The sequence below is a fragment of the Anas acuta genome, chromosome 2, assembly GCF_963932015.1.
Source record: "Anas acuta chromosome 2, bAnaAcu1.1, whole genome shotgun sequence".
In the NCBI taxonomy this organism is placed as follows: domain Eukaryota; kingdom Metazoa; phylum Chordata; class Aves; order Anseriformes; family Anatidae; genus Anas; species Anas acuta.
In genome coordinates, this window is record NC_088980.1 from 76,181,373 (window position 1) to 76,194,440 (window position 13,068).

The 13,068-nt window shown below is 38.4% G+C and overlaps 1 long non-coding RNA gene across 4 annotated transcripts; it reads left to right on the forward strand.

Annotated features, from left to right (window-relative positions):
• The first annotated feature begins 1,672 nt into the window (after window positions 1-1,672).
• Window positions 1,673-12,343, forward strand: LOC137850624 (uncharacterized). Of its 4 annotated transcripts, XR_011092686.1 has the most exons (7): window positions 1,693-1,708; window positions 1,774-1,847; window positions 3,014-3,056; window positions 6,775-6,903; window positions 7,009-7,105; window positions 8,517-8,626; window positions 10,360-12,343. It is a non-coding gene; the product is annotated as an uncharacterized lncRNA (long non-coding RNA). The 4 variants fall into 4 exon arrangements; XR_011092684.1 differs by lacking the exon at window positions 3,014-3,056 and having other exon boundaries at window positions 1,673-1,708; XR_011092685.1 differs by lacking the exon at window positions 3,014-3,056 and having other exon boundaries at window positions 1,673-1,708; window positions 8,586-8,626.
• Window positions 12,344-13,068: the final 725 nt, after the last annotated feature.

A 13,068-nucleotide genomic window follows, 5' to 3' on the forward strand; every position in this document is an offset into this window, starting at 1 on the left:
GTTCTTTGTTGTCAAATAAGTGGTCATTTTATCTGGAAACCTCATTGAGGTAATTTGAGGTATTATCCCAAATAAGGTGGGCTAATGCCCTCAGTTATGCATCATCTTCAAAGAAATGTATTCTCTTTTTGACTACAACCCCACCTGTTTTTTCATTTTCACATGTATCTGCTATTCAAAATCGTTACAGAGCATTGTGAAGGGATCAGATAGAACTTTGAAATGAAAATGCTTCAGCTTTCCTTCAATTCAACAGGACACTGAACATCTCAGTTTTTTGTTTTGTTTTTAAATGTTTTAATAGAACACAATAATAATAATATTGAGCAAGATAAACCTTTAAATAGACAAAAGCACCATCAGCTCCACCTGTCCCTTCTCAGGCCCAGCCCAGGCCCCATGACAACCCCAGGGCCGCCAGCCCTTGCCCCACTGAGGCCACAGTAGGGCTGGGATCCAGCACCCCACAGCTCTGCCCTGCCCAGCCATGGCCCCTGCCCAGCTGGGTCCATGCACAGGCCCATGGCCTGGCCCCAGCCCCATGGAGAGGCCTGTGCCCAGGGCAGGGACTGCACCAGTGCCCCCAGTGCCCCCCTCCTGGTGGGGCACTGGGACGGGCCGTGCCTGTGGGCCTTGTCTGGCCCCCCTGGGGACACCCCATTCTATTGGCCTCAGGGAGCTGCCAGACCCCACAGTGAGAATGAATGAGAAAGATTTCCATGTTCACCATAGCTTGTTTACTTTCTTCAGACTTGCTATTAAGCACAGAAACGTCATTGGCTTCCTGAATTACAAGGAACTCCACAGTCTCTTGTCGGTCTCTGAGGAAATCCTTCCACCATCTCTAAGGCTGGGCACTGCATCTGCTCTCAGTGAAGGTGATCTTTCAGCTCCTGCCCCAGAATCCCTCTCCCAGGCCCTGCTCCCCAAGCCCTTTTAGGAGCACATAGCAGCAAGGGGATGCTCTGTTCCCCTCCAGAAAGCCCCCATAGCTTCCCTCTTCCCTCAGCCCTTCCAGGTTGCAGCAGCCCAGACTCATTCATTTTTTTCCTCCTGAAACTCAGCCATATTCATTAAAGAACCCCAGCGCAGTGTGCAGTATATTGATATGGTTCTGTTATTTATCACTTTCTGTTTGACAAGAGGGATACGATATACTATTAAGTAAATAATCTGTCCTGTTTAGAATTAGGAACTGTTTTTATGCTTATAACAAACAACAAACTCCTTTTCCCATGTCCCTAAGTCATCAACCTACCTTTTTTTTTTTTTTTTTTTTTTTTTCTGGCACAGTAGTGTGGAGAATCTCCAGAACTCCTTCCGAGAACAAGATTTGCAAACACCCTGTTTTTGTACAAATTGGGTGGTGAAATAACCATCACTGCTACAGATACACTGCATATGCCTGTGTGTGATTCAGTTCCCTAGCTGGCCTAATCAACAAAAATATTTATGTTCTCTCATGTGGCATTTAGACCTGAAGGAATATACATTTTACTCTTCTCCTTCCTATTGTTATGTCATTACTTAAAAAGTATTTTATTTTTTGAGATCTACTGTCATGCCATTCTTACTGAGATCTGCAGAGACACCTGTGCTACCCTCCTCCCCTGCCTCCTCGGTGCAGAGCACCTGTGAAGTAGCTTTGAGGGAAATTTAAAAATTAAAACCAGGAAAGTTAAGCACATCAGGGAGAGGCTGAGCTTCAGTAAGCCACATCGTGGGGGGGGGGGGGGAAAAGTGTGCATTTACATTTGTGATTTATTTTTTCAGTTTTCTGTCACCTCCTACATCTGTAGTGCCAGCTTTCTGGCAAGGAGAAGACTTAGACATCCAAATCTCTTCAGGTAGGAAGCTTCTGCAATGATTCATTCCTATCTTTTCCATTTTTGCTCACTGTTTATCTTCCTTATTTTTCAAGGACTTGAAACCTTCTCAACCAGGGTCTTGACTGAACATGTACATAAATATTTTTTTTAGTCCAGAATATATTCAGTCCTGCAGTAAGTTATTCAACTTTCTAAGTAGTGACCTTAGCTCAAAAATAGCGTATATAATAACATGACAAACAAGCCAGGTCAGTTTTATGAATGGGTGAAATTCAAGTCCCTAAAAGAGATAAAAGCAAATGCTTGAGTGTGAAATATTTATTACTAACTGGTAATTATTGTTTTATATTAAAGTTTTCAGAGGTGACAATTCTAATCAATTTAAAAGTCCTACTCCCCAACTGTAAGGTAATGGTTGTGAAGAATCTGTTTTTCTGAGCAGGAGGAAAATTGATTCTCACTACCTTAAAAGCAAACAAAACTGATGTCCCAAGACATCATGAGTCACTGCTGTCATAGGTACCATACTGTGTAATATCCTTATGCATATGATTATAGGTATCTGTAATTCCAAAAACTGGAATTAATCCACCTATTCCAAAATTGAGTTTTATGAAATAGCCATTATTATAACACAGGAAATCTCTCTTCAGTGGTTCAAAGGCACTGGTCAAACAATAAAGAGATTAGATGTAGTTACATTAACAGTATGAACATGCCAGGATAAATCCATTGGTAAATTCTTTTATAATTGTCTAAGCACACAATAACACACAAAGTACTCAACAGCAGACCAGCTGGCTAGTTCATATGCATTTGTGAATAATGAAAAAAAATATTTTTTTCTCATCTAAGAAAAAAAATGAAAAAAGATATTTGAAGCTGTTATCTGAATTGTTTTTCAATTACTGTTACTCAATCAGATGTACTAGAAACTTTAAATTACATTGAAAAGATGAGCCTGCACTATCAGTATAAAAAGCTTGGGGAGAACAGGCAAGGTAAACAGAAAAAACCATGCACAAAATTGAAGTGACAATCTGATACTGTCAAAAGATCATTATATTTGATATGGATCATTTGATGAGATAGAGGCCAAATTCAGCCCTGGGGTAAAAAAAGATGGAATGCCCAGAGACTGGAAAAGTAACAGCAGAATCTTTTATTTCCTTTTTATTTTGAAGCAAGAAATAGGACGTGCACTGCAGCTACAGCTCTCTATAAAAGGTATGAAAAACAGTAGTATTTTTGTCTCTGAAAGAAGCTCAAGGAAACACGCATCTATTTCATGTTTTATTTAAATTTCTCATAATTGTAGAATCATTTAGTTTGGAACTCCTTACCTAATATTTAGTTGTACTGATTATTCTTCTGCCTATTGCTATCACCATTAGGGCATCTGTCTCACAGCGTTGCATTTGTCTCAGGCTTCCATATTTTGTTTTCCCTCCGTCCCTTAGAGTTGTCTTTGAAAGAAGGCATGCATATCTCGTAAAACCTCTAACAAGGTAACACATTGAAAGAAGTGCCAGTCACTTAATACAGGAAGGGGAAAAGAATTTTCAGCTGTCAAGAGCATAAAACACGTAGTGGAATGCAATAAAATAATACTGGTAAGGTCTTGCTTTCCTCTGCCCTTTCCCCCCACTGGTGACTGTTCTTTGCTGTAGTTCAGTTGCAATTGGAAAGCAATCTGGCTACATGCAACCACCTGAGGGAGGGGTGGTTTAAGCCCACACACTTCTCTATCAGCCACATTTAGTAGTGGAAGAGTTGTGAAACTCCTGTGTTGTGGTCATTGAGTAAGATAAATTAGAAAGCAAAAAGGCAAAGTAGATTCCCCCTCCCCCGCCACCCTCCAAGAATGGTAGCACACTTATACATCTATGAGTTTTAATCCAGCTACCATCTATGGACTTAAGTTTTCAGTTCTTATGGTACCACAGTCCATAGAATTGTCTCTCTACACATTGTTTCTGAATTAAAACAAATTCAAAAGGGAATATCTTAAATATCATATTGTCTGTCTATTCTAGCAGATCCTAGAGTAATGGTGCTTTAAGCGAATTTTATCTGTAAACCTCAGGAGGTCACTATATTTATTGGGATTTTTTTAAGATCAATTTCAGAGAAGAAAAGGTAATCTCAAACCTCTGTAAAATAATAGGCTATGTAACAATACAATGTTTTGCTTGTACAGGAAGGAACTTGTTATATATATGACATAGAGCTTAGGGACTCTCTTAATTATGTATATCATTCTGTACAAATGAACTTACTTTGTGCACAGTAAGTGCAAGAATTACTATTTAAACCCCAAAATCACCGGGGAAAACCTGTTACTCAGTTCTTGAAAGTTTATGCTAAAACTAATTTTGTTCCTTGAGCTATTTGGGGAAGAATTCTACAGACAAACATTCTACGTATCTACAGACAAGCAATTCTACATATCAAATTATGACAATTATGTACACCCTTCAGATAACTTTGCTAGCGATAATCTGTAGGGTTACTGTTTTTTTTTTGCCATATATTCTACCTGAAGTCCAATGTTCTATGCTAGAGGTAAGGATTCAGCATGGAAGGGGGTTTAGGTTATGTCTTGTAGCTACTTTCTGACTGCCTCTGGCCTATCCCCCTTAACATTTTCAGAACTTCTTAGTTCAAAACACAAGTACTCATCAAAATAAGACTTCTCTTAGATGGCTGAAAATAAAACTATTTTAGATAATCTTATTTATTTATTAATTCATTCATTTTTAACGAGTATCAGCAAGCATTTCTTTTGTAGAGTTATCACCTTATTTGTGAGTGTTCATTTCCCTCCTATTGCATCACTCTTCTCCAGGCTCCTCAGACTTAATTCAGCTCAAATTCCTACAAAATCACTGTGTTTTCTCAGAGAACAGTTCAAAAGACCTCAACAAGGCCATGAAAGAGAACCTACACTAAAGCAGGCAAACAGGAAACAATAACAAGGACTTAAACAGAATTTAAGCTATCTGATCATAGCTTTTCCTTCTCCAAACAGTTTTTCTGGTGTTACCAGAAAAGTTAACTTTCCTAATGTTGTTCTCTGAATTAAGGCTATTACCGATTACTGTTTTCATGAACCAGAGAGATCGCATGGTTTTGTCAGAGGTAAACAGAAAAGAATTTTGTATCCCTCTACCCGCAGTGGTATGGTATGTGAACAGAATGGCTTCTTTTGTCATTTGTCAGCTGAACTGATTGAACCACAGCAGTGATATTACCAGCAGCAATTGTTTTGATAAACACAATTTTTTACATCTGTTTTTATTTCTAATCAAAAGATAGGAAACACTTTTAAGTTCAAACACACAACTATATATATTTTCAATGTTTTATTAGTCTAATCATACAGTAGTTTGCTCACACAGTTTTCCAGAAAATATGACCTGGACTTTGTACAAACATCTCATAATAGAATTATTTAAATTTAGCCATTTAAAATTTAGGTATGTTAAACCAAGAAAGTTATTGACATTCCCACTATTACTGAGACAGTAAAAAGTGCCTCCAAATTGTTATTTCTTCTTACCACCTCGGCATTATGTCTAGGTGACTTAACTAGAAAGATGTCCAACTTTTAAGTCACAGAGAAATTCAGACATTTTGAGAGTGTTGCTGAAGTGAAGATAAGCCATGTCCACCTCTCTCTCTTTATCTGCAGAGTAAATCACATCATCATAAAAAGATTTACTTCCACTAAATCTGTGCTGGCTGTTTCCAGCCTCCTTGTCCCTCCTGTCCCTGCACAGGGCTTCCGTAATTTTGAGGGCTGTGGTGAAACTGGATGGCCTGTAATTCACCAAATACACCTTCATGTTGTGTTTGGAGATGAGACTAACATATGCTTGCTTTTAGGCAGCAGACCCCTTATCTCTCAGTCGCCACATTGCAAAGATGATGAAATGGCCTTGTGAAGTCCCAAAAAGCGGATATGAAGACATCAACTAGCTCTGCATTCCCAGATGCACCCCATACGGGCCTAGAGACTTATATATAATTTGCTTTACTGCTCCCTAACTTAATCTTTCTCTACTCTGCTACTAGATAGACTTTTGAGGCCTGGGAGCTGACCTCACCAGTGAAAAGCAGGGCAAAAAATACATTTTGCTCTTGACCTTTCCTATGTGCTGCTTGATTTTTCTTTGGTTGTGTTCTGTTGCCAGTGTATTCATAGAAGACAATTTCATTACCTGTCCTGTCCTAATTCCATCCTCGTGTGCCTTTGACAGTGCTTCTTTTTTCCTCCTTGGAAAAGCTACCTCCCAATACCACCTTCTGTACACATCTTGTTGGCATTTTGTTTGATGCAAAGGAGACCAATGATGCCATAGAGCTTATGAGTTGAGTGGGTGGTTATTCCTTTTTTGTTTTGCAGGAGTAAGTCATACCAGTATCATAGCAATCTTCTTCCAAAAGGAATCTGTTAGCCCAAATCCAGTTATTGTGACCATTAAAGTGTTGGAAAATGTTGGCTATTTTAATGTTGAGTGCTTTATAAGAAAAGTTAAAATTCTGAGTTGGTGGATAATTTGATTTCTAATGTGCTGTGTTAGGCCTTACTTGCAAGTATATCTATACTTCTGAAGTTTTAGTCAGTGACAGAAGGAGCTATTTCTAAACAAGCAATCAGTCAAAACTCCCTTGTCATTGTAAGTTAGATGAATTTATATATTCAGTAATCTAATAAATGCCCACATTTGTTTTTTCTCTAGTTATATATTTGATGAAGGCAGCTTCTAAAATCTTGTTCTTGAATTGGATAGTTTTTTTCTTTCTTTCTTTCTTTTTTTTTTTTTTTTTTTTCCCTCTCTTTAGAAGGGTGTTGATTGCAATTTACTGTATGTTTCACCAATGAAGTGTAAAATCTTTGCATGTTGCATGGTAAGCTTTTCTTTTTTGGAATTCTCCTTAGGTCACATTTTATGGAAAAGTTACTTCGTTCTGAATCTAACAGGATACCTGTGTAGGAGGTGTTGGGAAGCTTGAAAATGTTTCCATAGATACAAAACAGAGCCCTAGCAGCAGCTTTCAGCCAGGCCATGTAAGCGTTGAGATATTTTTCTAAATTAGCAATGGACTGTAGGATTCTATCCAAATATATAATGGATATATATATGTTCATTTTTCAAAGTATTTTTTTCCCCAGGGTATCTCCATTGGTGGTAATTGACACAGCTCCACCGGTATCAACGGAACTGCATGAGCTTATGAACTTTCATGGTGCTTCTAGATAACATTTTAAGGTAAGAGAATGCACATGCTTCAGTTCATATCTAGCCAGTCTGCCAAGCTTTATTTAGTTATCTGCAATGCATTTATTACATAAATGCTTGGCATTATGGATTGCTGAGCTTAGTAGAATTCATACTTAGTAAAAAGTTACTTGCAGCGAAGAAAATGAGAATAAACATGAAGTTAGGATACCTGATTTTTATGGAAGAACTCTACTTCTGTATTTCTTCCATGTTGTGCTTGTACTGCCAACAGTGTATCCAAGCTCCCTTTTCCTTTCCTGTTTTATTTTCATGTTTACTACTCTTCCACTGCCTGTTCCTTTCAGATACTCTTGCTATCCTTTCATCATCCTCCTGTAATTTATAAATAGACTGCAGACTATTCACTTTACCTCTAGTATATCCCTGTGAAGACCACTGGGACCTCCCTGAAATGAAATACTAAGCCCTGATATTAAGTTCATAATTGTTATTGTTATTGAATACCTCTGTGCTTCAGAGAGAGGGAAAAGAAGAAGAAGAAGAAAAAAAGTATAGGCTTATTTTCAAAGCTCCTCTCCCAGCATTCATTGAACTCGAGACAAAATGGATGAACGACACGAGGAAAGTTTTATTTTTCACTCTTGCAGCTGCACGGCTCAGGTGCCCCGTGTTTGTCACAGCCCTGAGGGCACCGCCAGCACCGCCCAGGCCCGGGCCCCACGGCAGCCTCGGGGCTGCCAGCCCCCGCCAGCCCCTGCCCCAGCGGGGCCGCAGCAGGGCCGGGCTCCAGCTCCCCACAGCCCTGCCCGGCCATGGCCACACGGAAGTGCCCGGCTGCTGGTGGGGCGCTGGGCCGAGCCCTGCCTCCCCCCGGGCTGCCCCAGGCTGCCGGCCCCAGCCGCGCCGCGGGGAGGCTGTGTGGTGAGAGGGCAGGCGAGGAAAGCGCTTGTTTGCCTTCTGCAGGTGAGGGGCTGTGTGCACCTGCTGCTAGGTGTCTGTAGATATTTACCAGTATTTAAGTTCCCACTAAAATGGCTGAGAATCGTGAAAGTTTACTTAAAGGTAGGTTCGACCGTGCTGTTTCTCCAACCTCCCCCTCCCCCCCTTGTTATTTCTAACCTTGCAAGGCTCTTCCCTGCCAGAGCTATTTCCAGTGATCTTCAGTCTGAGGGACAGTGCGTTTGCAGTGCTCTTCTACTGAGCAGGTTCTTCTCACACAGCCACTGGCACTGTGAGTGTAAAGAATGAGCATTTTCTTCTGCCTGTGTCTTTAGTTAGCACTGCCTCTGCCTGTCCTGGCACAGTTTGCTCCTATAATCTACATAAGAATACATTAAATTCTTAAACTGTCAACAGACCAAAGCCATTCTGTCTTTAGATGTGGTTTTCTCTGTATTAATCATAACCTTATGTCTCATACCTATCTAAATTTAAATAGCATTGCAGCTAATGGTAAATGATCCTGAAAGCACCTACAAGGTGCTGCTAATACATCAATCCTCTGCAGAATGTCAAAAGAAGACAGGAGAGGACTGGGAATCTCTACAGGTACAGTTCAGTAAATTAACAAACTCTTACTATCACAGAACTGATTTTTTTTCCTCTCTTATCTTTTGTGGTTTCTTTGGAAGTTTCTGATAGTTCCTTATAGCTAGTTTTCATGATAGAAATGCCATTTGTTTTCCACATCAGCCATTTCAATGAAGTTGTTGCATAGAGTTGTTTCAACCTGGTGTTTTTTTTTTTTTTTCTTTTCTGTATAGTTCTGTGTGGGTTGAAACTGTATGTATGTGATGTGTCCTGAATAGAGTATCAACTTTTCACCTATAGGTACAAGGTCAATGACAGAAAGTATGTCTATTGCATGTTTTAAACTATTTTCTGTAATGTCTGTGGTTGTGTAAATGTTGATGGGTTTAATGGTGGGGTAAAATGCCAACAGCTTGAAATAGCGATGAGTGGGTAGATATGGCAGTGTTACTGCATTCCAAACAGTCTACAGCTTTCACTTTAAAGAAAGGAAAAAAAGCATATGAACATAAAAATGTGCATTAACATGTGGCCCTAGCTAAGTTCAATAAAACCCGTTTAGTCCTTACTAAGGAAAAGGTTTCTTAGTAAGCCCTGTGTTAGCTTGATAACAACTTGGATTTAACCTCCGCACCTCCACTGCAAAATAAGATGCAAAGGATGGGCTTTAAGAGAAAAATACCATCTAATTGAAATTGTAGTTTTGAGAAACACTCTTCTTTCCCTGGAGCTGGAAAATGACTGGTAAAGAGTTCATGTGTATAAGGAGGCCACTCTTGTTTTCACTTTTTCATTCCATACTATGTAGTAAATGAATAAGAGTAGTAGAGCACAGCAAGATAAAAACATGGGCCACTGATCAGAAGCTTTATTATAGTGTCAATAATGATATATTCAGTAATTTTTGTTGCCAAATGTCTTCTGTATGCATTAAAAAAAAAAAAAACATGGAACAATACACATTGTTTATTTTGCAAATAGCATATAATAATCAACATATTGTAATGTGTATGTGTCAGTGAATATTTGCTGTACAGCTTTACCTCAGGAACTCTCTGCCCTGGTTCTGTCAAACCAGACAATACTGCCAATGTATAAAGTGTAAAGAAAGAAGAAAAACAGGATTATATGGGCAAAAATCATGCACATTGATTTTTATATTGATAAACCTTTTTTGTTATTGGCTTCTGAAGTAAAACAGGTGAACCGAGATGCTTATAAGGTATTTTAATCAGCTCAGTAATTAGGATTTTTCACAGCAGGGAAAGGGTGGCTATTTAAATATTTTATATGGATTTAAAACTCTCTTAGCTAGAGGTATTAGTCTTTTGTTTTATGCATACATTTGTAAAGATACAAACCATTATATTTCCTATCGTGTTTTGTGGGTCAAATTTGTTCTATGTGGCTGTTGCTGAGTATTTTGCACTCGCTATACTTATAGTAGAGAGTACATGAAAGACTGTACCATTAGGAATGGCATTGAGAGTGTTGAGAGTGCCACCACTGAAGTAGTTGGCATTAGAACTATAGGCAAAAATAAAGCACAGGCTGTTCTTTGAAAATAGGGAATAGAATTTAATGAGGACAGGGATGTCCTTGTCTAGATAGGTAGGCAAACTTTCTGCATCCTTATATTTATTTGTTTCAAACTAAGCTTTCCAAGGTATTGCAAATATTACAAGCAACAGCATGCTCTATTTGGAAAAAAAAAAAAAAAAAAAAAAAAAAAAACACCTCATCTTTTCCAGATTGGGAATGTGTTTCCAGAGCTACAACTTGACAAAGATGACTCCAGATATTTTCACTTTCCCATGTGGAAAGCTGTGCATACTTTTTCCAATTCCAAAGTAAAATATGGAAAGCTTGTTCAAACCCCATTATTTGTCTGCCTTCAGGTCATCTTTCATGATGCTTGAACAGTGATATGTAATGTGATTTTTATGTGGAAAACTGCAGTTGAACTTTTCAAGGTGTTTTGTATGTATGCATAACAAACATGGTAAACCAAGAACTTCCAGTCTTCGGCTTTTGTCTAATACATGTTTAAGTCTGATTTTCCTTTGGGCAAGTTCTACTTAAAATTATGCATATGGATAGCATTTTAGTCTTTGTAAGTGCCTCTGCTCTCGTCTCAGAGCTTTCTATATTCTTAATCCATTATTGACATATTTTGGCAATTCTGTTTGTCCTGTAAGTGTAGCAAGAAATAGGAAATACTAATGGGTTCATTTTTAGCACTCAGTGCAGAAAGAGGTCAATGCTATAATTTTCCACCATGTGATGATAGTATTCCTGTGAGCATTTACTCCAGAAATCCTAATGCTAATGCATGTTCTAGTCCAAGATAATTTGTTAGTGTGTGTTACTTGGAAGTGAAGAACTTTCAGCTGATTAAGAACAGCATAGATATGTAATTAATGGAGAGAAAAAAAAAAAAAAAAAAAAAGAAAACTATGTATCTTTTGCTTGTCTGGGAATCCTAACCCTTTTCATCATGCAGGGTTCTATAAAATGAAGCAAATTGAGAAATTCAGAAAATCAAGGGGGAACTGGGGTCCCCATAGACTCTGTAGATTTCTGTCTTAAACCACAAGAAGAGTTTATTTCCTTAAGTTGCATTTTTCCACCATCTAAAGCATAGGTGAAATATGCATGTGAATGATTCTAACCCTCTGAGTATGTCTGGCTACCTTGTTTATGAGAACTGTGTATTTCTGTGAAGTTCTGATAGATTCATGAAAAAGATAGAACTAATCTCACTTGCTTTGCAAAATAAGTTTTAAAGATGTTTTGACGGCTTCCGGATTAGTAGGTTCCTGGTAAGAGATTTCATTCTTTGTCATAATACGATTATGGGACTAACTGCCCTCACTAACATAAGTTCTTGCTCAAATTTGTACAGTGATATTAGCAAAGAGTAGCATCCAGCTTCAGGCTGAATATATGTTATTAGAAATCTCCAGGACTCCTACTTTTCTAGACTATTGCTAAAGCACTTCATAAAGGAGGAAATATGAAATGTTTTCATCACTTAGGTACCATTGCTTAAGAATTTACATTTTTTCATTTCTAAAAAGGCAGTGTTACACATCTTCTTTGGAAGTCAATGCTTGAGATTTGATCAGACCAAGATTACTTGTTGTTTAATTATATGTAATGAAGTATAGATCTATTTGTTCGTGTTAACAAGAGTGGACATTTTATAGACAAGTAAATTTCATGGAGCACTGGATGTATTTTCAGACTGAAAATTCCAGTCATCCATGAAATTAAAGAGAAAAGGGTTCTCTTTAAAGGGACGTTTCGCAATTACTGATCCTGTCCACTTGTTTGATTATATTTTCCTATACAAACTTTTTTATCACTTTCAATAAACCTTTCACTATTATATTTATTGGTATGGCCAATATAAGGAAAGGTGTGTTAGGAAGCTTGTTTAAATAATTGTGATGGTAAGAATCCATGCAAATTTTGCTCTGGAATGAATTTTGCCTTACATTTCAGGGAGTCAGCCACCATGTATGGTTTTAATGGTGTGAAGTCTGTCAAAAATACAGTAGGAGTTGCATGGACCAAAAAAAATAAATCCTGTTCAGAGCTTTGAAAATGTTCTTTGCAGGGTCTCTTGGTTAATGTCATACTGCTATTTTTGTACAACTTCAAATGTATGAAAAGCTTCTGAATGTTTTATTTAAAGAAATGAGGGACTGGTTCTGTAAAAAAAAAAAAAAAAAAATCCCCCCCAAAAAAGTGCTTAAAGTTAGTCACAGAGGTCTGCAGTTTACACATCCATAAAACTATTTGTATTTTTGGAGATGCTTTGAGCTACCAGAACTTGTGTTAATTTCAGTAGCAACTGCCAGTGATCATCAGACTACGTTTATACGAGTGTTCCATATCAAATGACTTCCTTGTAAACCAGTTTACTGCAGATTAAATTACTAACTAAATTATTTCTGAGCTAGACAGGCAGAATGAATAATATCAAGACTCTACTCTTAAAGTAGAGCCAGGTTGCCACAGGTACACAATCAGGACAAGGAGGCATCTCTATATGGAATTTCCTTTAACTTGAGATACAGGGCTGGGGAACCTGCCCTGTAAGGGAAGACTGAAGGAGTTAGGTCTTTTTACCCTGCAGAAGAGAAGGCTTGGAGGGGACCTCATCATGGTCCTCCAGTACTTGGAGGATGGAGTGTCTCTTTTTAGGTTAGATGTTAGGAAGAACTTCTTTACTGAAAGGGTTGTTAGGCACTGGAACAGGCTGCCCAGGGAGGTGGTGGAGTCACCATCCCTGGAAGTCTTCAAAAGACGTTTAGATGTAGAGCTTAGGGATATGGTTTAGTGGGGACTGTTAGTGTTAGGTTAGAGGTTGAACTTGATGATCTTGAGGTCTCTTCCAACCTAGAAATTCTGATTCTGTGATTTTTACAGGGAGCCATTAGAAGGGCAAAGGA